This window comes from Lissotriton vulgaris, chromosome 7, assembly GCF_964263255.1.
Source record: "Lissotriton vulgaris chromosome 7, aLisVul1.2, whole genome shotgun sequence".
Lineage (NCBI taxonomy): Eukaryota > Metazoa > Chordata > Amphibia > Caudata > Salamandridae > Lissotriton > Lissotriton vulgaris.
Genome location: NC_141695.1, coordinates 997,010,123 through 997,036,061, shown reverse-complemented (window position 1 = coordinate 997,036,061; position 25,939 = coordinate 997,010,123).

Below are 25,939 nucleotides of genomic sequence, written 5' to 3'. Positions count from 1 at the left end.
TTTGTGCAAGAGTTGTTTTTCGTGCGCCGGGGCGCGGTATAACAATACGCCTCGGGGGTCCAACGATACTCGATGTATATGGGGGTGGTGAATTCAATAAATGGGACATTAATGGATCTTTCTCGGATGTTCCCTTTGAATCTTGTCCCTCATGGGGCAACATCGGGTAGCATTTATCTACTGCTAGTTTCTTGCTCCTAAGCATTCGTTCACTTTCTTGTTCTTCCTCATTATCCCTGTATGCAACGGCGGCTTGCACCATTGACATGCCTCTTCTATTTTTCTTTGCTAATTTTATTTCTTTCTTTTGGCTTCTTTGCGCCATAAGCGAAAAGAGTCAAACATCGCCGGCCGTGCTTTCTTCTTAAACAGTTTGACCTCGAGGTTGTCTAATACTTCTGAGTCAAAACTACCATATTGGGGCCATTTTAAAACACCATCCTTGCGGGTGTATTTTATCCACACTTCGTTGTACGTGATAGGACCTACTCCGTGCTTTATATATAACTCATATGTTGGAGTTCCAATCGGAGGAACCGGACACGAATCCTCTAATCGGGAGTCCTTACTACAACCAAGACAAAACAAGTTTCCAAGTCTGCTAAGACCAGACATCTTTGCTCACTAGTCTAGCTTCAAACTTCAAGGGATTATCTAATTATGATATTGTTGTGAATACACGAATCCCTCGGTTTTGGTGCTTGCAAGAACCAATACAAACCGTATCTCAAGGATACCAAAACTAAGAACCAAACTAAGAACTCGGAGACGCTCCACTTATACTTAACTGAATATTGAAGATCGGTGACGTCACCAGAAGAAACTTCTATCGTTTCGCTCTACCAAGGATCACTGGGTCCAAAACAGGGCGATAGTCAGGGCAGCAGTCCTTCGTATCCGTCGGGACGCGGGGAACCTCGCAGCAAAGACCTTCGGAACCACGTCGACATGCAGGGGTCGCTGAAGTGGCTGGCCTTCCTCCGGAATTTTCACACAAAGCTCCTCACGAACATCTGGCTTGGACCGATACCGCTTGATATCGCCTCGAGCCCCACGTTGGGTGCCAACTGAGGTGCCGGGTTTTTAGAGACCCGGTGGTGCCAGGGGATCACACCCGAAGACCTCTGAGTTCTCCCTGTTCCGGACCACAGAAACCAAGAGTCTTCTAGGTGAAGTCAGAGATCGAGTTTTATTGGTTGCAACCAAGTAACATGTGTCCTAGAAGTACAACAGCATGGGCTGTAAGTTCTCAGGAGACTGTTCGTTTTTACAGAAGCAGCCTTCTCCTTATATACAGAAATAACAGCTGCGGGCAAGAATTCTTGAGTTTATGATATGGTTATACATATATTTCTACAATAATACAAAGAGCGAAGTCATGCTGGGCAGCACATATTTTAGATGTCCGGATCGTGATGGATTACCCTGCCAGACCCAGAATTCCCATCAGATATCGATGAAACACCAATAAGGTCGGGCACCCTCCCATCATAAAACTGGTCATAAACAAGAATCATGGACAGGTGTATGTGTATGGAAAACATGGTCTGTATGTAGTGAATGGTTTATGGCATGTTGACCCTTGATGATATCTTACTCGGCCACTGGGCTAGGAGCTGTCAAAACAGGTTTGGCTGGAGGCAGTGGAGTCAGCTCGGCCAGGTCATGGGGAAGTCAGCTACGGTGGACGTGTCCTTTCGGATAAAACTCGGCCTAATCGATTGACTATATGAGGGCAAGCCATAAGATGGATGCCGTTTACAAAATGGAGTCTGAGGGTTCGGAACGGAAACCACGATTTAAGGGTGCTAGCGTCACTCAATCATGACGCAAATACATAGGGATAATGTCCTAATCATTACCGGTCCGTTGATACCAAAGTCGTCATGGTACGACGATATTTTGTGACACGAGTGTTTGGACCTCGGTACCGGTGGAACAGCAGGGTCCGGAATTACAGTACCACGACTGCTACTGGCCATTGTTGCCAGTCTTGGCATGTTCAACCTATTATAAACATGTCAAAAATAGTAACAAAAAGCTGTTGATTTTGATGCACATCTTTTGGTGAGCTTTAAAACACAGATCACGTTGAGGAAGAGAGATGATAACTGAAGGACTCTCTTCCCTGGACCAAAAATCTGATTCACAGGCACTAATACATGTAAAAAGCAGAGGCACAGTACCAATTTGGGTAGCAGCATCCCAATCTCTATGCCAAACCCTCGCAGTCTAACACATTGGTGGTACTATTTGTCAACTCATTGTCATGGAAGGAGGAAGGATTGCAACACATAGGCACTGTGTTCACTTCTGACATGATCATAGTCTAATTTCTCCAACTCCAAAGAGCTCAGTAGCATCAGGAGTGTATGGGGGTGCAGTAATCCTCAGGTACTATCACCCTTAAAAGAGAATGAATGCTGACATCAATACTGTAATCTAAGGCACCAACCATAGTGATCCTTAAGATTACCCACCCTGGTGCAAGCAACCCAGACCTAAGGAAATGGTTGGAGATTCCATCATTGAACCAAGTAGACTTACATATATATGCTGCTCGACAGCTCCAGGACTAAGGACAGACCTCTCTATGCTCATTAATGAGGGTCTCACATCCCCACTCTATCTTTTGTTGTAATCTTCAGTTTTGACCTTTCATGGTTAGCTGGTAAAGACAGATAGGTCCTCATGTTTTGTTAAAACATAGCAAGAGGCCCTCAAATTAGTTTAATATCCAGTTTGCTTAGAAGGCTTGTTTGATAGCTATTTATCTTTGAAAGTTGGAATTTTAAGAAGTAGGTTGTCAGTGATTGGTAGGAAAGGGTGTCTACTTAACGTGTGTGGTTGTGGGCAAAATGGTGTATGGATGGTTGGCTGGTTGGCTGAGGGATGCACCCAGGCAAGGCAGGACCCACCACTCTAGTCAGGGTAAGCTCACACTAAAAGATAACCTGTGCTCACCCTCTGGTAGCTTGGCACAGAGCAGTCAGACTTATCTAAAGAGGCAATGTGTAAAGTATTTGTTCAGCACACACACACAAAAGCACAATGAATACAACACAAAAGACTCCACACAGGTTTAGACAAATAGAGATTATTTATCTGAGTAAGACAAGAACGAAATGCAAAAACAGTGCTTAAAAGTCACTAGCGCTAAAAGGTTACTTGAGGACGTCTAAACAGGGTTAAATTCAAAGTTCAGGTCAACTGCGAAGGAGGGCAGGCCAGCTACAGTACCCATGCAGGGCCCGCTGAGAAAGTACCTTGGATGGAGCAAAGAGTCTAAGTCTGTTGCATCCCTGAGACTTCAGAAAACAGGAGGCAAGTCAGCACCCCTTGGAAGGAAGGCAGAGCTAGGGAGAAGCAGGCAGCAGGGCAACAAGGAGAACACAGTACTTCCAGCAAAGCAGTCCAGTTGAGTCCTTTAAGAAGCACAGCACACTCTTGACATGGGTTGAGTTCCAGATCCATAAGTGTCTGATTGTAGGAGGTTGGTGACCCAGTACTTAATATCTAAAGTGCCTTTCGATGTGGGGGTGACTTCAAAGCAGCTCTCTGAAGTGCACACATATCCCTTTCAACCCAGTCTTGTATGCCAGGCTATCTGTGGGGGTAGTGAGCCCTTTGTGTGGGGACATGACACTGCCTATTCAAGCAAAGTGTTGGCCCTTCCCTTCGATCCTGCTCAGTCAAGGCCAACAGAATGCAGATGTGAATGCAAACAATGTAGCTGTCACCCACCCCGGACGTGTATTGGAGACAGACTGTCAGGCACACAGAGCAGTAAGAGCAGAGAAATGTTTAATTTCTAAAAGTGGCATTTCTAAAACAGTAAGGTTAAATACAACTTAACCAGTAAGGAGGATTTATCATTACCACTCCAAATATATGAACTATGAAAAAGCTACTCCTCTCTGATCAGGAATTTCAGCTTAAAATTGTAATTAGGAATTCCCAAGGCTAGCCTATTAGAAGCTTCACAGTAGTGAAAAATTAAATAGGCTGTTTGTCACTACCAGGACATTCAAAACATAAAAGTACATGGCCTGCTTTTTACTTACATAGCACACTGAACTTAGGGTTACTTAGGGCCTACCTTAGGGGTGACTTATATGCAGTAAAAGGGAAGGTTAGGGCTCGGCAAGTAGTTTTAAATGCCAAGTCTAAGTGGCAGTAAACTGCACACACAGGCACTGCAGTAGCAAGCCTGAGCCAGGTTTGAAAGGTTAGTTCTGTGGATAACACAATCAGTGTTGCAGCCCAGTAGTAGCACTTGAGGTAGAGGCCCTGGGTGTATGGTATACCACTTTACAAGGGACGTACCAGTAGAAGGCCATTTTCCCACAAATGTGCTCTAAGCTTCATTAACAATGCATTTGAGGGTGGTCAGAACTGGTATGTGGTGGTGAGCCCTTTATTTTTCTGAGTATAGCTTTCCAGCTGCATAGAGGTTAGCCTTCAAGGGGGCCAAAATACGTTTGGGGATGCCTCACTGTATTTAAATTTGGTACAAATCCTTGGTAACACTTTGAGTTGTGCCACTGATTTCATAAAATCATTAGAAATTATAGGTTTAACTTCTCTGAAGAGTCTGATATGGAGGTGTGCACGCTTGTCAAGGGAATTTATGTGACTATGAATTTTGATATTTTAGCCCCACATAACTCACGGGACTGTACACAGTCAATCATAAAAGGCTTGTAGTTGAGCTTGTCGACCCATGTTTCTGGTAAAGTGGGACAATCTGGTGAGGATATCAGGAGGCATTCCATTTTGGTATTATTCAGTTTTAATTGGTGGATGGACATCCACAACTGGATGTGAGCGTGCTTCTGATCAACAAAGGCAACATTCTCAGTGGAGGAGATTGTCTTATGTAGCCAGGTGTCTGTCCTTAAGGGAGAGGTAATAGAAGCTATTGGATGGGATCAGGAGTGTGCCTTATAATTCTATATAAAAGTTTTAAAAAGGGGATAGGATAGAGCCTTAAGGGACCATACTGAAAGAGTGATGGGATAGGACAGGATGGGGAACATCTTTTTTGTTGTTGGAAGTAGCCGTGTGGGATTGCAATATAGGAATAGTGCCATTTGATCCTATATTTTTTTCTAGACTTTGTCGGGGGAGAAAATTATTGTGGCCATGACAAAAGCTGCTGACAGGCTAAGGAGATTTAGATGACATGCACCACTATGTCAAGGATGATGTGTGCTGTTTGAAGAACTGTAGTTTTCATGTTGCAGTCAGTTCTAAAATATTTTTTTGAACTCATTGCAGAGGTCATTTTTAAAGACTCATTGCACAATCACAGTTTCCAAATCGATTTCTAGAGTTTTCGCATGAGAGTTTAGTTGACTATCTGGATGAAATCAAACTGCCTAAAGCTCAACTTGGACAAGATGGAGGTTTTGGTCCTTAGAAGAGACACCATACCCCGGTTCTTGGCCTAGTGGCTATCTGAAATGGGACTAACACCCGAGCCAGGATCCTAGAGATCGTGATTGACAACCTGTAGCAGGTTGCGCAGGGAAGGGCAAGAGACAAGTTTTTGTTCTAGTCGGTTTTATTTGTGATAGCAGAAAGTCAGTACACGTTTTTCTCCTCTGGGGTCTTCGAGGTGATCTGCTTCTTACTGTTCTCCTTTGTGGGCGGGTGCTCTCATCCCTGGGCCTGCGTCGTGGACTTCTGCGGGTACGCACCTCCTCCGCCTCCGTGATGTTGGTAAGGTAGCGGTATGCAAGGAAAGGAAGAAAGGACAGAGTTCAGTCCTGTGCCCAATCTCATGATTCACTTCAGGGAAAGGGAGTGAGGGAACACCAGTTGTGGCACTATACAATCAGACGTGAGGATGTGTGAACGTGACGGGAGGAGGGAACTGGGTTACTATACAGGGTCTTAGGTCAAGGGACAGACCTCCACCATCTCTCTATCCAACCCGCTGTACGGCTCCGTACCTCGGTTAGCCACACACCTCCTGGCATGCGGCTGGGCCGCTCGTGGTGCCGATGGCCTCCTGGCTCCCATGCCGCAAACGGGTCTCCTCTCCTTCGCTCCGCTGATGTTCCTTCGGTTCTTCTTCCCTCGTCCTTTTCTTTCGCTGCTCTCTCCAACTCCTCACCCGCCTCTGCTTCACGCTCTCCTCCAACTCCTCCAACTCCTCCGGTGTACAAGCACACCTGTGTGCTGTCGAATTCTGTATTTGACGCTGCTGGTGGCTCCTCCTCTCCTTCTAAGATCTCCCAGTTAAAGGGGCCGCTGTCTGCTTCGTCTTCGTCCCGAGAGCTGCCTGGGTCTGTCGTACATCTCCAGTCGTTCTGCTGTGGAAACAAGAGGGGGGTCACAGGATGAATCCCCGCTCAGGGGTACGGTGTTCCTGCTCTGTGGGTTGGATGGCCCCTCCACGTTACACACCATCCCCCCTGGACTCTTCCGTTCGGGAAGGGGATTCCGAGACAGGAAGTCCGCCCCTACGTTCTCAACACCCTTCGGATGACAGACCTTGAAGACAAAGGGCTGCAATGCCAAGAACCTCCTCATCACTCTGGCATTGTTCGATTTGTTCTGGGACATCCACAGCAGAGGGGCGTGATCTGTGAGCAGGGTAAATGGGTGGCCTTCCAGGTAATAAGCCAGTTTTTCTACTGCCCATTTGATTGCCAAACACTCTTTTTCTACTGTGGGGTATCTGAGCTCCCGGGGAAACAGCTTTCTACTGACATATGGGATAGGATGGTCTATCCCGTCCCCCCCACCTGCGATAACACCGCCCCTATCCCATACTCGGATGCATTTGTATGTAGGGAGAAAGGACGTGAGAAATCTGGGGACGAGAGGACAAGGGTTGTGGTGATCACTTTTTTTAAAGAGTTAAAGGCTTCCTGCATCTCTGTAGTGGGGTTTGCCAACACAGCCTGTTTGACCTGATGTTTTAGAGTATCCGTGAAAGGTGCCGCCATCTGGGCGAATTGCGGTATGAACCGGCGATAATACCCGATGAGGCCTAGGAAGGCCCTCATCTCTCTCTTGGTACCGGGAAAGGGGGTGTCGGCTATGGCCCGAATCTTCTCGATCTTAGGCTCGATTAACCCATGCCCCAGGACGTATCCCAGGTATTTCACCTTCTGGTGTGCGATCCGGGATTTTTTTGCGTTCACTTTCAGCCCTGCTTTTTCCAGTGTTTGAAATACCTGGTGTAGGTGATGTAGATGGGTTTCCCAATCTGGGCTGAAGATGACGATGTCGTCTAAATAGGCTGAGGTACACTCGGTCATGTTTTGCAGCACAGTGTTCATTAGCCTCTGGAAAGTGACCGGGGCCCCATGGAGGCCAAAGGGTAATACTGTGAATTTGTAGTGGCCCTCCACAGTTGAAAAGGCGGTTTTCTGACAGTCTTCTTCACTCAGGGGTACTTGCCAGTACCCCTTTGTCAGGTCCAATGTAGAGATATACTTGGCCTCCCCCAGTTTCTCTATCAGTTCATCAATACGCGGTATGGGGTAGGCATAGAAGGTAGAGATCTCATTCAGGGCGCGGAAGTCCATACAAAACCGTCGGGATCCGTCCGGTTTGGGGATCATCACGATAGGGCTGGACCAGCTGCTCTTCGATGGACGTATAACGCCTAGTCTTAGCATATCCTGTACCTCCTTCTGTATGTCTTGTCTTCGGGATTCTGGGATCCGGTAAGGCCTTATCTTGATTATATTTTACTTAGGTGTGTTAATCTGGTGCTCTGCCAAAGCCGTTTTTCCGGGCTGGTCAGAAAAAAACGCTGAATGACTCTTGAGGGTGGCTAGTAGTTCTCTCCTTTCCTCATGTCCTATTTCCTCATTGATGACCAGCTGTTCTAGGGTGGAGGGAGAGTCGCTTTACGTAGGTGTGGACAAGTGTATCGTTTTTGGTGGGCTCCTAGCCATTTTTTTAACATGTTGATATGGTATGTCTGGGTGTTTGTGGACTCAATCTCAGTTTATAACTTGTTTTGCCAATCGTGGAGACCACTTGGTAGGGTCCCATCCACTCGGCCTTGAATTTCTGGGTAGAGGAGGGAAGAAGAACCAGGGCCCAATCATTCAATTCTAATCTCCTCCACTTCTTTCCTTGGTCGTATATGTGTTTCTGTTTGCTCTGATTCTTTTCCAAGTTCATGTAGGCCAAGTCGCGCAGTTTGCCTAGCTTGGACCTCAGGTTCTTCGCATACTCCAGGGTCTTCAGGGTTTCTTCGGGCGTCTCTTGTTCCCAGGCTTCTTTCGTCATGGCCAGGAGTGATCGCGGTTGTCTTCTGTACAGGAGCTCAAAGGATGAAACGCCAAGGCTGCTTTGTTTCTGTCCTCGAATCACGTAGAGAGCCAGCGGGAGTATCTGATCCCATTCAGCCCCACTCACTTCCAACATTTTCTGAGGGTAGTCTTCACTGTCCTGGTATACCGCTCCACGAGACCGTCCGTCTACGGATGATATACCGACGTCCGTAGTTGATGTATGTTCAACGTCTGGCATACCTCTTTCATTAATCTTGACACAAAGGGGGTCCCCTGGTCCGTCAAGACTTCCTTGGGGAACCCCACTCGCGAAAACAGCTCCAGCATCTTGTCGGCTACTTGTTTGGTGGTGGTAGCGGTCAAGGGGAAGGCCTCTGGGAATCGCGTGGCGTAATCCACTATTACCAATACATGTTGATGGGCTCTCCTGGTCTTGGGTAAGGGACCGATTATGTCCATCCCCACCCTCTCAAACGGGGTTCCTATGATGGGTAGGGGCTGCAATGGGACCGCAGGTGGTTTGGTCATATTCTTGCGCTGACATACGTCACATTCCTGGCAGTAGGTTAGGGTGTCTTTATAGATTCCGGGCCAATAGAAGTGGCGCAGTATGTTTTGGGTTATTTTCTCAGCCCCGGTGTGTCCGGCAACCATGTGGGCATGGGAAAAAAATAGAATCTGTTCCCTAAAAGAAACGGGTACCAACAGTTGTTCGGGTTCACTCTCTTGTCCTTGTCTATTTACAAGACCGTTTTTAAAAAGGAATCTTGGGTACCGAGGAGGGTCCTGGTCTAGGGTCCTATGCGCGGTTTCCCAAGCGTTGAATAGGGTGGCATCGTTACTCTGGGCAAACCTGAAACTTCAGTCAAGGACACAGGGCTCAGGGGACACGAATGCAGGGAGGGGAGAGGAAGACCCATCGTTCTTAGATACCCTCCCAGGCTGGAGACGTCGTTTAAACATGCTAGAAAAGGACGGGTTGTCAGTCCCTATTATAAGGTCCTCAGGAAGGGTAGACAGAACCCCTACTTTGACAGTGTGGGGGTCTCCGTGTTGGGGAACTATGGGAATGTAGGCCACTGGGTAGGGTTTTACATCTCCATGGACACATCTAATGTTAACCATTTCTTAGGGTACATATTGGGAGGGTTCAACATGTTGTGACTGCACAACAGACTGTCGACAACCATTGTCTAATAAGGCTTGTATTGGGGACCCGTTTACCCACACACTCTCTCTATAGCTGTTCCCCATCTCTGCAGAGTAGAGAACGGTCCTCGGGAGGTATCCCACCTCCATCGGTTCCTCCGTGTTTTTCCTGCGTGGGCAGAGCCTTGCTATGTGCCCCCAGTTGCCACACTCGAAACACTGGGGTCCTCCCGTAGCAGGGGGCTCCGGTTTCCAGGGTCTAGGCCGTGTGTTATCTGGGGGTTTATTGTTTTTTTTTTCCATTCTGGAGCTAGACCTGGTGTTCTTCTCTGTTTCCCACGAGGGGGGTTTTGGTTGAGCCCTGGAGAATGTGGCAGCCATTTCTACCGCCTGGGCTGTGGTCAGATTGTGGTGTTGTCTTAACCATTTCTGTGTCGCAAAGGGCAGAGCTTCCAAAAATTGTTCCAAGTATACCTTGTCCATTATTTCTTCCTTCGAGCTCACATTAGGGGTGAGCCACTTGTCAGCCGCCATCTTTAGTCTTACGAACAGGGTTTTAGGACTCTCACCTGGTGTCCCCCTTTCTCTCCTAAATTGCAGTCTGTAGGCTTTGGAGTCCAAGCCCAAATGGTCGAGAATTACTCTCTTTACCTCGGCATAGGCAGTATCCCCCGTAGGGTTGGCCACCTGATATGCGGCCTGGGCTTCGCCGACCAGCAGTGGAGCAAGAAAGAAAGGCCATTTGGCCACCGGCACCCACAAGCCCTGGCGGCCCGCTCAAAGTTTAGCATGAATGAATCAGGATCTTCTCCTGGTTGATACTTTTGTAACGACACCCCGCTCATTCCATGAGGGATTCCGCGTTCTTCCCCGCCTCCTGTTCGTGGCGAGCTGGGTGGAGCTTTGCTTGCTTTGGTGACCACGGCCGCCTTCATGATTTCACGGTCGGCTTTGGCTGACCGTAGCTGTTACTCCATGAACCATTCCAAATGTTCCTGGCCCTTCGCAAGCTGCTGTACAACTGTTTCTATCTCGTTCAGACTGATGGGTTTGCCCGCATTCTCCACCACTGTAGCGGGTTGCGCAGGGAAGGGCAAGAGACGAGTTTTTGTTCTAGTCGGTTTTATTTGTGATAGCAGAAAGTCAGTACACGTTTTTCTTCTCTGGGGTCTTTGAGGTGATCTGCTTTTGACTGTTCTCCTTTGTGGGCGGGCGCTCCCGTCCCTTGGGCTGCGTCGTGGACTTCTGCGGGTACGCACCTCCTCCGCCTCCGTGATGGTGGTAAGTCAGCGGTATGCAAGGAAAGGAAGAAAGGACAGAGTTCAGTCCTGTGACCAATCTCGTGATTCACTTCAGGGAAAGGGAGTGAGGGAACACCAGTCGTGGCACTATACAATCAGACGTGAGGATGTGTGAACGTGACGGGAGGGGGGAACCGGGTTACTATACAGGGTCTTAGTTCAAGGGACAGACCTCCCCCTTCTCTCTACCCAGCCCGCTATACGGCTCCGTACCTCGGTTAGCCACACACCTCCTGGCGTGCGGCTGGGCGGCTCGTGGTGCCGATGGCCTCCTGGCTCCCGCGCCGCCAACTGGTCTCCTCTCCTTCGTTCCGCTGATGTTCCTTCAGTTCTTCTTCCCTCGTCCTTTTCTTTCGCTGCTCTCTCCAACTCCTCACTCGCCTCTGCTCCACGCTCTCCTCCAACTCCTCCGGTGTACAAGCACACCTGTGTGCTGTCGAATTCCGTATTTGACGCTGCTGGTGGCTCCTCCTCTCCTTCTAGGATCTCCCAGTTAAAGGGGCCGCTGTCTGCTTCGTCTTCGTCCCGAGAGCTGCCTGGGTCTGTCGTACATCTCCAGTCCTTCTGCTGCGGAAACAAGAGGGGGGGTCACATGATGAATCCCCGCTCGGGGGTACGGTGATCCTGCTCTGTGGGTTGGATGGTCCCTCCACGTTACACAACCATATCTGCATGTCCAGCCAGGTTAACTTGATTGCCTCCTCCTGCTTTCACACCATAAAAACCTTCAGAATAGTCTTCATTAAGTGTAGTGCACATAAGAAAATTGTAGACTCGATAGTAAAAGGGAATGCTTTTGCCGATTCAGTAGCAAAGGAAACTGCTCAGAGTAAAGGAAGTCCTATGTTTTCTAGTGCATCTACCCGATGGCCCATTGAAACATCTCTATTTGATAATACCCTTGAAAGTGTAAAACAATTACAGAAAGAAGGAACTCCAGAAGAGATACAGAAGTGGGAACAGGATATTGGGAAACTAGATGAGAATGGGTGCTGGATAGATCGATCTGAAAAACAGCGATGGTTGCTTCCTAACGCAATGGTGTATGCAGTAGTTATGATGGCACAAGGCCCGTCCTTGAATGGGGGGTTGTTCTAAGTGATAGCAAAGCTATTGGGAGGGCATCAGGCCACTTTAGTCTAGTGTCTGCACAGACTTTAGCCATTTTGAGTTTCAATATACCGTTATATTTCTCAACCAGTCCTGCAGATTGCGGGTGCCTAGCGGCAGGAAACTTCTGCTTAATCTGCAGGCCATCACAGACACATTGTACGAGAGTAGAATTAAAATGTGGTCCATTGTCTGACCAAATAATTCGAGGCAAACAGTACCAAGGAAAGAATTCTTTAATCAGTACTTTTGCGGTGGTAATGGCAGTTGCATCCTTGGTGGGGTAGGCTTCAACCCACTTACTGAAAGCACACACCACTACTAAGACATATTTTAAAGTATTTACACGTTCCATTTGTATGAAATCTATCTGTAAAACTTCAAATGGTAAGGATGGCGGAGCAAAGTTGCCACTCAAAACAGATTCTCTACCTCCAGGATTATGTCGTAAACATACCGGACAATATTTCACAACGTGGGCTGCTGTCTTTACAATATTAGTGTTATACCACACTGGATCTAGTACTGTGCTGATTCCTTTCGCACTGATATGAGCCGGGCCATGTGCCATCATAACTACTGCATACACCATTGCGTTAGGAAGCAACCATCGCTGTTTTTCAGATCGATCTATCCAGCACCCATTCTCATCTAGTTTCCCAATATCCTGTTCCCACTTTTGTATCTCTTCTGGAGTTGCTTCTTTCTGTAATTGTTTTACACTTTCAAGGGTATTATCAAATAGAGATGTTTCAATGGGCCATCGGCTAGATGCACTAGAAAACAAAGGACTTCCTTTACTCTGAGCAGTTTCCTTTGCTACTGAATCGGCAAAAGCATTCCCTTTTCCAATCGAGTCCACAATTTTCTTATGTGCACTACACTTAATGATGGCTAATCTTTTTGGTAATGTTAAGGCAAATAACAAACGATCAATCAAAGGACCATGCTGTATTTTCTGGCCATGAGTGGTAAAGAAGCCCCGCTCCCTCCAAAGCCTCCCGAAACTATGGGCAACGTCAAAGGCGTACTGACTGTCTGTGAAAATATTTACTTCTCGACCTTCACATATTTCACAGGCTCTTAACAAGGCTATTAGTTCAGCTGCCTGAGCTGAGTGATGTGGAATCCTTGCGGTTTCCACTATGGTCTTTAAAGTCGCGATTGCATATGCAGCTGTCGTGGTGCCATCTGGTAGTTTAAAACAAGAGCCATCAACGTATAATTCTCCCTCTGGTTCCAGTAAAGGGGTGTCAGTTAAATCTATACGTCCTTTTGTTTCTTCCTCTGTTCTGAACACACAATCATGGACATCAACTTTTTTATCTTTGTCAGGGAGAGGCAATAACGTAGCAGGATTCAAAGTAGTGCACTTCTTAATCGTAATATGGGGGGCAAACAATGTGAATTCATATCCTGTCAATCTAGCACTCGTGAGGTGTTGTGTTTTGGTCCTATTCAAAAGAATATCTACAGCATGCAGTACCATGACTGTAAGATTAGTGTTAAGGACTATTCCTTCTGACTGTCGGATGGCCAGTGCTACTGCAGCAGTGGCCCTCAGACAGCTTGGGAGGGCTCGTGCTACAGTGTCTAAAATTGATGAGAAATATGCACAAGGCCTCTGTTTCTCTCCAAATGTCTGTGTCAACACTTATAATGAACAACCGTCCACCTCATGTACATAAAGTGAAAAAGGTTTTCGGTAATCTGGGGTTCCCAACACAGGTGCAGAACACAGAGCAGACTTTAAAGATACAAAGGCTTCTTGACATTCATCCGTCCAGGGCAAGGGTTCATGCACATCTTTGGTTGTCAATTGCAACAAGGGTTTAGAGAGAAGGGAATAGTTAGGAATCCACTGACGACAGTAAGAGGTTATACCAAGAAAAGCACGAACATCACGTTGCGTACGATGACCAGACATGTTAGTTATTACAGATATTTGCTCTGGTGTCAATCGTCTCCCCGCTTTCGACAGAAAATGACCTAGGTAGGTCACTTCCTGTCGACAATATTGAAATTTGGAAAGGGACACTTTATTTCCTTTCTTGGCCAAATGTTGTAACAATTTTACCGTGGCCTCTTTGCACCCCTCCTTAGTATCGGAGGCCACCAATATATCATCCACATACTGAATGATAGAATTTCCAGCAGGTAGAATTAATTCATCCTGGACTGCTTTTAAAGCTTGACTACAAATACTGAGACTTTCAGTATAGCCTTGAGGAGCGCGTGTAAATCGGAAACTTCGGCCAGCCAATGAGAATCCGAAGCTATGCCTACTATCTGGATGAATCGGGATGCTAAAGAAGGCATTCTTCAGATCTATTACCGAAAAATATTTGGCCGTGGGAGGAATCATTGTTAAAATAGCTGTTATATCCGGTACCACGGGATACTGTGAAACCACTATTTTATTAACTGCACGTAGGTCAATTACAAAACGAAAAGTGATTTTAGAATCGGGAGCGCCATCAACCGGGGTCTTTTTCAAAATCGGCAAAATCGGACTTTTACAAATATTAACTGATGTTTCTTCCACCACCCCTTTTTGAATAAGATCCCAAATTATTTCTAACATAGCCCGTTCACCTTCTGGCGCAATCTTATACTGTGGAATGCGAGGCAGCTGCGCATTAGGTTTCAAAGTAATGGATACAGGGGCTATCTTTAACAGACCTACATCAGTGTCCCCTGTCGCCCACAAAGTCTGAGGAATGATAGAAAATTCAGGGTTTAAAAATGCTTGTTTCTCGCAAAATATTGTGAATCCTTCAAAGAAGGTTTCTGCATAGTCAAATATACACCATCCGGTGAGCAGTAGATCCAAGCATGTAATTTTTTCGAGATATCTAAACCCAAAAGATTCTCACCACAGTTAGATGTTAGCAAAAAGGGCGACTGTATAGTAATAGGTCCTATAGTGAAGGGCAGAGGCTTGGAAATAGGGCTTACCACTGGTATTCCAGAGAACCCTACTGATACATTTTTGTGGCCAGACAGAGCCGCCTCTGGGACCATGGCATGAGCAACTGAACTACTCATTGCTCCAGTATCCACTAGGAATTTTCCTGATGCACCCAACAGTTTCCCCTGTACATAAGGTCCCTCTTGGTCGATTGGTACTGTAAAGTGACCCCCTCCCTGTCCTTGGCTGTCTCATGCAAAATCCTGCTCATCGTAGTTGTCATCTACGAAAGTCTCATTATAGTACTGCCTGTTCTGTGGATTATCGAAATAATTTTTCCGAGAATCACCATCTTCTCTTCTCATGCTATTTCGGTCAATGTTTCCCCAGCCCCGGCCTCGTCCCCTACTGGGAACATTTCTGGCCATTATCAACGGACAATCCGCTCTCCAATGCCCCTCCTCTCTACAATGCAAGCATTGATTTAGACCAAGAATCGGGGAGCCTCCTCGTCCTCTACAGCTCCTTCTTGGGAAGGAACCGCGCCCACTTCGCCCTGAATTCTGTCCTCTACTGACTTGTTGTAGCAAAACTCTAGTTTTCAAATCCTTCGTTTTCTTTTCCAACCTTTCCTTATTTTCATTTTCTCGATGTTCATAGTACTGAGCCATGCTAAGGATCACAGATGGGGTGGACGTAGTCCATGTACTTTCGGCCGCCTGAAGTCGCGTCATAATCTCTGGTAACAAATTCGTCACAAACCTATTTACAAATAATCGTATTCCCCCATCTGTGGATAAATCCTGCCCACTAAAATCTATGAATGTTTTCTCGAATCTAGTGAAGAAATCCGAGACACTCTCATCCTTCTATCCCAATCTATCTTTTTAGGAGGCAGGAGTGTTTGCATGTACGTAATTCTTTTAGCTGGTACTGCCAATATTTCATCTCTGGGTTTTTCTCCAGGTTTCCGTTCTTTATCCCAATCTTTTAATTGATCCCATGCTGCTCCTAACTCAGAATATGATCCGTATCATGTATCTGTCTCCAGATATCGACTGGAATCAAAAGGCCAAAGAACAGCTCAATATCTGCTACAGTCATGATCGCAGAATTGGCAGCCTTGTAATAGGCGGTGGGATTTTTACGCGGGTCAGGGAGCTGAGCTTTTAATGCAAGGACCTCGCTTCGATTCCAAGGGATATAAACCCATTGTTCCTGAAGCTTAGCGTCCTCCCTAGATCTAGTTACGTTGCCCCCGGCATCCCTAATTTCAGATAATTCTGGGACAAAAAGAGGGTGTACCTCTCTCATAGGATTCTGTGTTCCCCAATCAGTACATCTCCGATGCATTCGCTCACGATACTGCAGGAGAGTTGCCACGTTCTGATATACTTCATCGGCCTGTAGATTGAATTTATGGGCTCTGTCTCTAATATCTTTTATTATCTGTGGTGAATATCCTTCCTCAAAACACTTTTCCCACAGCGAAATCAAACGAATCGCCATATTTTCTAAAGATAGTTGTTGGGCAACAGGCTGGTAATCCTTCATGGTACTCCAAATATCTTCTAGTGTATAAATAGCATTCCGCATCCATTGGGATGCCTGATGTACTATGGTTTGTCGTTCTTCCATTCCCATTGCAGACCTAGTATAAATCCTTGGGTCACTCAGATCCGATTTTAAATGTTTAGGGGTTGTATCTAAGGTAGCCAAAGCTCGAGGATCTATAACACTTCGAGCCTGAGGGGAGATAAATATTGGACTTGACATAGACGGTACAACCGAATCCGGTTGTAATGTAACCAGGGGAGAAGTAGAGGGTCGGAGCGATGGAGGGGGAAGCATCGCATCCCGTACAGACCCGTCTAGTGGGGCCGTAGCCATTGCTCCTACAAGATTTCATATGGGAAGTGCTGGGGGTAGTGGGGGCGCCGGCGGGGGTGCAGGCGTAGGCGCAGGCACTGATGAGCCAACGGTACTGCTGGATACAGTCCCTGTGGGGCATAAGGAGGAGGCGGGCGGGCTTCTAATAACCCTTCTAACTCATCTCCCGTATCAGATCGGGTTACATAGTTTTGTCTGTTTCTAAACGGTACTGCCTATCCATTTGAGCAATATTTTCCTATAGTTTCCCGCTATCATAAGCTACTGCCTTTTGAGTTATAGTTTGTCCAGCTTTAATTCTTCCTAATTTCTCTTCCCTTATTCGCCGTTGTTTAGCCTCTTTTAACCATAGGTTCAAGGAGTCAAACATAGACTGGCGGTTTTTCTTCATAAACATTTTATTTTGCAAATACGTTATTTTGTTTTCATCAAATGACCCTGTAAGGGGTCATTGTAATTCGATATTATCTCTGGTATACCAATTCCATAATGTATTAAATAATATTGGAGTAACACCATGTTTAACATACATATCGAAACTGGGGCTTCCTTCGGGAGGGGCAGGCTGTCTTTCTTCCAGCCGAGTACCCTTCCCGCAGCAGCACCCAAAACATAGTTTACTAAAAGAAGGCATGTTAACAATAACGTTACAAATGTTACAATTTTATTGATTTGCTTCTTTCATACGGGCGCGCCCACTTCACCATTCACTCTCTTATATTCTTACGATCGTTTTCATGCAAGATGCCGCAATAGGCCGCAGGGTTTCAGAAATGACCTCTTATACAAGTTCCAATTCCAATGACATGTCTCGTATGACGAACAGAGCCCGTCGACTCCTGTTCAAGGAATCAATTTCCAAAAGAATTCCAAAAATCACAATAAAGCCCCTTGGTAGGAAGACCACAAACTCACTTTTTAGGTATCCCCTGGTCGCATTCTGGTTGGGCTGGTGTTTCGGGGCCCAAGGCTGCCGAATCCTGGCTTACCCAGCTGCTCCGAGGGCCTTCCCTTAAGTGAGTTCGGCCGAGCGAACACCCCGTGCTTCGCAAGGCACCAAGCACATTTTCACAATGTAAATACAAATCCTAAAGGCGTCTGCACGTGCAGCCCCTGCACCGCAACGCCAGATCCTTTTTCCTGATCCCCTCGTGGTCCGGCTTCCCCGGCCACCGTCAAACACACAATTTCCAAATAGACACTTCCTTCAAGTGTCTGATTCCATTCAGAAGATTCACTCACCTGGTGCACTCAGGTCGATCCCGACTTCTCCACTGCCGATTTCTAGACAGACCGACACAGTCTGTATGTCTTTCGGGTTATGCCCGTAGGACTCTGGCGTAGGGTCTTCAGCCACCGGGAGGGATACTGGGTTAGAGGGCGGACTTTCTGCTAACGGGGTTTTTAAATAAAAACTTCTTGTCCACCCACTCGGCCAGAACTCCTCCCTGTCCCTTCTGCTCCTGATTACAGGAGGGGACGACCCTAACGCGGAGTCCCGGCGGAGTCGCCAACTGAAGGATTCAAATTTCTTTAAGTCGGACTATACTTACCAATAGTCCAAGGATATATATATATATTAATATATCCACAGTCAAAGAATAACAAAGCAGCCGGCAAAGGAGAAGGTCGAATCGTTTATTAAATCACAATACAAGCCCTGACAGGGGAGCCTCTATCTACACAACCCATGGAGGTTCGCAGAGGAGACTAACGAAATACACATACCACAAAGTATATATACGGTTTACATATTCTGGTTAACACCAAGAAAGGAAATACACAAGCTGTCCGTTAGTCTACTGGAACACCCATTTAAGGTTCTTATACATTCGTTGATAGCTAAGCAAAAAGCTATTCCCAGTGTAGGTCAGTGAGGTGCCCTTCTTGTCTATCTTGGACCCGTGGAGTACAGAAACAGACCCTGCTACAATGTATGCGTTCTACGAGAAGAGCAAGTATGACCTCGGGTTTCCCTGAGCCATGTTCTATGTGAAAGAGAGGCAGACTTAAACGGTTTAACTTGTTTTCGTATTCTGTGTTATACCATGAAGTATCAAAAACCCTTAAAGATAGACGAAGGGATATAATACCAAGTAGTCCTAACTACATCAATAGGACAGAACGACATTCTATAACCTATCATTAGGTTATCATACAATAATGTTTTATTCTCAATCATGGATACATGTAAGTGGTTATATGGTACATAGTGGGACAATCACATTTATATAATCTTATATTCCAACAGCAACAACGTGGCTGGGTTCAGTGTTGCACATCTCTTCAATGTAATATGAAGAGCCAACAGCGTCAGCTCGTATCCTGTCAGACGAGCACTAGTTAAATGCTGCGTCTTTGTCTGATTCAAAAGGGCATCAACAGCCTGGGGGACCAACACCAACAGCTTATGAGATAAGACTATCCCTTTACTTTGACGTATTGACACAGCTGTCGCCGCAACTGAGCGAAAACACCCAGGCAATGCTCAGGCAACAGGATCAAGTACTGCCGAAAAGTATGCACAAGGGCGCTGCTTATCGCCGTGCATCTGCACTAACACTGATAACGCGCATCCATCTCTCTCATGCACATACAATGTAAAGGGCTTCGTGTAATCAGGGGAGCCTAACACTGGTGCTGAACAAAGGGCCTGACGTAATTGTTAAAAAGCATTCTCACATTCATCTGTCCATTGAAGGGGGACTGGGGTATCCTTTGTCAAAAGGCCTAACAGCGGTTTAACTATGTATGAAAACCCTAATCTCCACTGTCTACAGAAGTAGGTGAGACCCAGAAAAGCTCGAACTTCTTTCTGCGTGGAGGGTGCTGGTGTGTCTAAAATGGCTTGAATACAATCTGGTGTGAGTGCACGCCCCTCCTTAGACAAAAGGTGACCTAAGTAGGTTACCTTTGGTCTACAATATTGCAGTTTCTTTTTCGACACTTTGTGGTTGTGAGATGCCAAGAAGGTAAGTAAAGACAATGTACACTCCTCACATTGTTCAGGGATGTCGGCCGCCAACAAGATGTCATCTACATATTGTATGAGCGCCACACCTTCAGGTAAAGCAAAAGAATCCAACTGTTGTTTCAATGCCTGACTATAAATGCTAGGGCTGTCAGTATAACCTTGGGGAACTCTACAAAATCTGTACGATCTATTATTCAACGTGAAGCCGAAAAGATAGTGAATAGGGATCTTCAAGTCTATAACCGAGAACGTTGTCGCAGTTGGCGGGACCAGAGAAAGGAGTGTCGTAATATCTGAAACCACTGGGTATTGAAGTATCACTATCTTGTTGACCTCCCTCAAATCGATAATAAATCGATAAATCCTGGTGTTAGTGTCTTTCTTCAAAATCGGTAGTATAGGACTGTTGCACACGTTGTATGGAACTTCTTCAACCACCCCCACTTTAATCAGGTCCTGCACTATCTAAATGAGCGCCTCCTCCCCCTCCTGTGATATCCGATACTGAGCCAGGCGTGGCAGCACGGCTCCCTCCTTTACACTGATGTGCACTGGAGGGATGATCATCTGTCCCACATCAGTATCGGACGTGGCCCACAAAGATTTAGGCAAAGAGGCCAGTGCAGCCTCTACGGTAATCATGTACACCCTCTCCATTGTTGGATAATTATCATTCAGGATAACACGAACTCCCTCAGGGGAGCACCGTATCGTGGCCCGAAAGTGGTTAAGCATATCTAGGCCCACAATATTATCAGGCTTGTTTGGAGAGAGTAGAAATGGGCATGGTGCAGCAAACTGATCTACATAAAGTGCAAGTGGTTGTGATAGTGGGCTAACAGAAGGCGTTCCATCAAACCCTATTGACGTAATCGCTGAGCCAGACAGGGGAGCCCTCGGAACCAATTTTTTAGACAAAGCTCTACGTTTAGCTCCTGTATCAACCAGGAACCGATCAGTAGAACCCAAAACATGTGCTGTAACATAAGGACCCCTCTGATCTACTGGCACTTCAACTTGTTCCTTACCCCATCCTACGCAATCCTATGCATACTGTGAGTCATGCTGTTCAGGAGGTGCATAATCAGACATTTGGTACTGATTTCGTCGATCAAAAACATTGGACCCATCTCGGGGTCGCATATTAGACTCAAACTTAGCTCGATCATTCGTATTGCCTCTAGTGCCTGAAAAACCTCCTCTACCCCTCATGGATCCCTGCCCGCGCTCCTGCCGCTGTGCACGTAATAACGGACACTCGTTCGCCCAATGGCCTTTCTGTCTGCAATAAGCACATTGATCCCAGGCCAAATCAGTACCGCCCGAAGGGGAACTGGAGAAATTCCGACCGCCCCTTTCATTACCTCTACGAGGCAGTCCATACACTTGTGCTAACATAACCTTCGTTTTTAGATCTTTAGATTTCTTCTCCTCAGTACCCTTCGCTTCTAACTCCTGACGCTCGTAATACTGAGCCATCGTCAGGAGGGCTGCTGGGGTCAAAGTCGTCTAAGAGCTTTCACTCGCTTTTAATTGAGCTGCTACACTTGGTAATAAATTCGAAACATATTTATCAACAAAGAGATGTCGACCTGTGTCATCCGTAAGCGACTGACCGCTAAAATCATGAAATGTTTCCTCAAATCTTGTAAAGAAATCTGAAACCGATTCATCTACTTTCTGTTTACATGACGCTAACATAGTCCAATCAATCTTTTTAGGGGGAATGAGCATTTTTAATTTAGCCAGGATAGCAGCAGGCAGATCTAAAATCGACTGGGGTGGTTTCTGCGCAGGCTTCCTCTCTCTATCCTCATCCTCAAGATCCACCCATTTAAATTTAAATGACTGAAGGTCATCTATCCTTCGTATAGATCTCCACATATCAGGGGTAATATAAGCCCGAAAAATAAATCAATATCGGCCAAGGTCATAGTACAGGAATTCAGGGCCCCCTCAACTTCCTCGTAAAAGGCAGCGGGATTCTTTAGTAGATCAGGTAATGCTACCTTTAATGCCATAACATCTGCCCTATTCCAAGGAGTGTAAACCCAATTATAGATAAAATACCCTTGAGCATCCGCTGACCTTCTATCAGAACTAGTACCTGCTCCTTTAGGGGGAACATACAAAGGCGCCGCCTCCCGCATTGGTTTAGCATTCACTGCATCGATCTTATCTGAATAAAAGATGGATGACTGCTTCCCGCCGCCACTCGGATTTGTGGTCTCGTCGCCGGCTTTCCTTTTCCGCGCTTCGTCCCGTAGCCGACGCGTCTCATCTTGTAATGCAATTATCCGTTGAATTGCATCGGGCACCTGAGAAGGAAGAAAAAGACCATTACGCAGTTCCTTTGCATCAGCTATCACATCAGCTGGTTCAAGAACATCGGAATATTTCCGAAAAGCTGACACTACTTCATTAGAAACAAAATCAGCAAAATATAGTTTCTCCCTATCTTCCCATGCCTCAAGCTCTTTCAATAGATCGGCAAGGGGAATAGTATCTTTGGAGACCCAATAAGCAATCTTACGGAGATCAGCCACACGCTCAGTCGATAACATAGACCGCGTATCCACCTTCTGTCCGGGTGGTCTAGAATCTTGATCTCCTCTAAGCATGGGCGGAAAATCCGTTACGCTCGCGGATTTTGCGGATTTTCGGTCAATTCGCAATCCGCGAGATTCGCGAATTTCCCGCAAAATCCGCAAATCCGCGAGCAGCGGATTTTATGGCTTGCTCGCACTGTTCGCGTGAGTTCGCGGCTTCCCAGTTCAACTTCGCGCCCCGTGAATAAGCGCTAAATTGCAGAAATACGATCTTAGCAAAACTGAAACTACTTACCAGGTTCAAAAGTTCAAGCTCATCATTAGTAGCCATTTCCTGTAGTGCTTCCTGAGGGGCCCCTCCAGAGTTCAGTTGCCTACTTGCAACTATTATGTGACCCTGCTCTGACCCTCAGAATAGTTACACAAAGGTCCTGAATTACAGCTAAGGCAGACAAGCAGGAGCCAGGCTGGAAGTTCAAATCCAGTGACACATTAATCAGCCCCTAATTCATTATTGTCAGTTGGGGCAGGGCAGGTGTTGTAACTAATTTTGCAACAATGAAAGCACTTAGCAAGTGCAAAAGATCACTAATCAGGAAGCACTAAGGAAGCAGGTGCCAGCTAAAAAAATATTCTGTGACACATTAATCAGCCCCAAATTAATTCAGGTCACTTGAGGCAGGGAAGGTGTGCTTTGCTTTGCCACAATAATGTACACTGGACAACCAGAGGGTGCTGTGATGAAACAGAGGGTGGCATGGGTGGGCCAGAGGGTGGCATGATTAGTCAGAGAGTGGCAGTGGTGACAGAGAGTGGCAGTGATGAAGAAGAGTGTCCCAAACAGGCTGGACACGTAGAAACAACAAGTTCGCAAAACTTGCGACCCGACAGGTAAGTTCACGTTTGCGAAATTGTACAAAACCCTCGCGAACTGGCAGAAACCCGCGCGAACACAAAAAAAATAAAAATCCGCAAATTGGCGAGAATTCGCGGATTTTGCGGATTGCGAGTTCGCAAATCCGCAAAATTCGCGAACGCGAGATTCGCAAAATTCGCCCATGCTTAATCTCCTCCTCTCTGGGCAGACGGACCAACGTACGGGGGCGGAGAGCTATCTAATAATAATGAAAAATCATCATCCGATTTATTAAGGACAGTATAAAGAGGCTGTCGAACAGGATGCTGGCCAGATATTTGCAACCGACGTTCTTTCTCCTGCTTCTCTTCTAATTCTTTTGTTTCACGCTTTTTCGCCTCAAGTGCTTTCTCACGCTCACTCTTTCGCTGCTCTTTCTCAATCAGAGCTTGCTCACGCTTCTCACGCTCTCGCACCTCTTTCATCCTCATTCGTATACATTCAAACATGTCTTGTCTCACTCGTCGCTTACACATACACTGCTCCACATACTCAATTTTCTTCAAATCAAACGATCCATACATAGGCCATAGCAACTCAGGATCTTTCTTGGTGTATTTCCGCCACAATGTGCTGTACATTATGGGGGAAAGACCAAATTTGACATACATATCCCTCTTCGTCGTCCCTTCTGGGGGAGCCGGCTGTGATTCTTCAAGTACCAACCGGTCATTTCCAAAGCAGCAGCACCACTTATGGAGTGCGCTAAAAACAGGCATGTCTAAAAATAATGCAGAATATGCAATATTATAATTAAATAGCACTTAAAACATTGTGCCGCTCAAATCCAAAGATCAGGAGAAATATCTCCACATTGCCTGCCTATATGTGTTGCAACACATATATAAGTTTAGCAAACGAATAATATGACTAGTCACTCCAAACAAACAAACAATTCAGTCGGGGCAAGCGTATAAAACTGCCTTGCCAAGCAAGACTATCAAAGGCTCAAAGCAAGTATCGCACAACGATCCTTACCAATCAAGAGCGTCCAGATTCCAACTGCCAAGTTCCGAATTCGCCCAAACGGCCACTATGCAGCAAACCCACAGAAGAGGTCTCAGTCGATGACCGGCGCCACCCAGATGGTCAGATCGGAAGGGAAGGAAGAATACCTCGGGATGCCAGGACTAAAAGGTGCCGCTGGCAGTGATCATGTCCCCGGCAAGGTTCCAATTCTTCGTCACGACCAATCCTTCGAGCATCCGAGTCGCCGATGAGCCCCACATGACGGGCACCAATTGATGAATACAGGCCTCAGCAAGACCTGCGAGTGCGAAAGGGTTCGCCCTTCTGTACACAGAGTCCTCAGACTACGTAAGAAATTGGCACGGAAACTGGAAATACAAAAACATAGTTTAACAAACCTTTAAAGGTGGTACTACAGCCCACACAACACTCTACAGTATTGTACAAGGTAGCACAAAGAACTCGGACATGCGGTCCCCTTTTATACACAAAGAAGGGGCTCATAAGTGGGCGGTTACAGCTCAAAACATGATTTACAACCATATATGGATATTTCTTGAACATGAGCGAAACATGGGTGGAGTTAACGGTTCTTGAAGCCCACCGAATGCACATTCCAACCTACTTTAAGCAGAAACAGATGTTACTCTTACTGGGCATGCGCTAGACGCACAAAGAGTTATTTATAGCCTGTTGCTGGGCAAACTTCAGGGGTGACAACCAGCGAGGTAGGACTTGCCTTGTGGCGAGCACTTGGCGCCATGTAGCATACAAGATGGACGCCTGAAAACAAAATGGAGTCCGGCCGCATTAGAAATACGAGCGGGGAAAACTGAAATAAGACACAATAGCAAGTCTTCAGTGAATGCTTAACATAATCGCTGTTTTATTTCCAACAAAGGGACGATATAAAGTACCTCCAGAAATTGAAGGAGACAGATATAACAGACCAACCATTTGAACTTGCCAGAATCATAGAAAAATCCTATGAAGAACTAGGAAGAGATAGTTTGGGTTTGAAACCAATAAGACCCCAACTAATCTAAATACTCCAAAAAAGAGTTGGGATGGTAATAAACAATCCACTCCCAAGGAAAAACGATTCCAGTCCAGAGGAAAGTCTCCTCAACAGAGAGAAAGATCTCCTGGCCGAGGAGGCAAGTCTCCCCAAACTGAACCCTCTGAAAAAAGATATAATCTTAGAGATAGGGATAAATTGAGAAAACCTGATAGATATCAAGATATTAATACGGATCACTGAAATATTATCGACGGTCACATTATCGACTTGCTAAAATATCGTTGAAAAATTATTGACGGCAAAAATATCGACTTTCTATACTTATTACACAAACTACAAAAATATCGAGTCAAAAATATCGACTCTTTAGAGTATCGAGAACATAAATATCGCCTTAATAAATATCGACTACAAATATATCGTTTTACATGAAATTACCGCTAACACTACAAAAATATCGACTACTAAAATATAGACTACGAAAATATCGTTTTCAAAAAAATATCGAGTTCATTTTTGTACCCTTTCATGTCTAAAATACCATATTAATCATAAATAAAAGTCATTGCTCTATACAAAATACATTTTACATATAATACCTGTTACTTTTATAACATTCCTATTTATCTACAATTGCTATACATTCTATTAAATGCGTTCTATCATTTTCAAAATATTCTTTACATTTAACAAACATTTTCATTACTTATTTTCACTTACACATCTATTTTATTTAACAACTAACCTGCTTTAATGCGGAAATCACCACATACCACCATTCTCACATCAACAAACACACCAATTAACAAAAAAAATTAAAACTAGCCTATACAATGCTTCATTACATCCTACAACCAATCAAATCAAAGCACACAAAATACACAT